The following is a 1,276-nucleotide window of genomic DNA, read 5'->3' on the forward strand; positions in this document are numbered from 1 at the left end:
GCCTCTCTGCCGTCTTTTATCACGCTTGCTAACGCTAAGTTAACTTTACCAGCAGATCTGTATGAGGCACAAACTGAGGCTACAGTGAGCAGTGTGTCTCCCCCACTGTCTCGCTGCTTTCCAAACTGCCGGCTGGCTGTCGCTCTGCATCACGTGGTATAACGCTGCGTCGTTGGGAGCGCTTGTTTTCATGCAGATGATGTCCCGACTCCCGGCACGGACGGGGCCGGCCGAATCGCCGTCATTGACAAATTAGATCGCATATGCATATGAATCGAGATCACGATTTTATTACAATTAATCTTGCAGCCCTAGGTGCATCCATGTCATGCTTCTGATCAAGGGGAATGACATGGTCCACAGCTCTGTGGTGGGTAACAAAGAGGATGCTTGATTGGCTGCAGCAGCAAAGAGAAATTGGAGATGGGGACGTTTTTAGAGATGTTTTTTGAGATTAAGTACTCATGTAATACATTATTGATTATTACTGATTATTAGATGACCAAGATGTATTGCAAGATGTAAAGCTGAAAACTCAGACAGCGAATCAGTTGATGCATGTCATGGTATGGCGGTGATACGTCCCAGAGTTATGGGAGTTATGCCCTTTCCCTATCATTTTCATATTGAGACAACATGATGGATATCGTTGCCTACAGTAAAAGTGAACAAATAAACGTTACAGAAACCCTGAAGCTGGCATTTCTGCACGTGCATCTAAATAAAAACATGTTTAAACATTAATTCAAAAACGAGAGTCCGTTTTAGGTTTAATACATGAACTATAGTGTTTACGTCCTGCGCGGAGGGATACACCGGTGAGCAACAGCTGCAGCTGGCTCTGGGACAGGTACGCTAGGTCACTCGGTAAAAGCAAACAAAGATACGACACGGACGATATTACTCACTCGACTGAAAGCTGTCCATCAGCTCCTGCAGGCCTGGGCGTTTTTTCCAGTTTAACTTAGTGATTGCTGCAAAGTTTTCACTCCTTGTGATGCACTCTCTGCGGCGGTTTTCCTCCTGATGATATATCTCCCAGGGTTCAACGCTAAGGTTTTTTTTCACTTGCCCGGTCGGGCAAGTTGGTCAGAGATCTACTTGCCCGAAGTCAGTTTTACTTGCCCTATAAAAATTGTTTAATTTAAGCGGCTATCAAATAACAAAGACTGCAGTTATTTTTATGTTATGTAATCTTTATTCACACTGTATTTATTAATTAAAACAACATATGTCATGTATTGTAGCTTAATTCCTACACAAATATGACAGTGTC

The 1,276-nt window shown here is 43.3% G+C and overlaps 1 protein-coding gene across 1 annotated transcript in view; it reads left to right on the top strand.

The window, feature by feature from the left end:
* The window catches only part of cuedc1b (CUE domain containing 1b), a 52,863-nt gene that overhangs the window by 11,084 nt on the left and 40,503 nt on the right, over nt 1-1,276 (top strand). The window lies entirely within an intron of this gene.

This window comes from Epinephelus moara, chromosome 2 (assembly GCF_006386435.1).
Source record: "Epinephelus moara isolate mb chromosome 2, YSFRI_EMoa_1.0, whole genome shotgun sequence".
Taxonomy (NCBI): Eukaryota; Metazoa; Chordata; class Actinopteri; order Perciformes; family Serranidae; genus Epinephelus; species Epinephelus moara.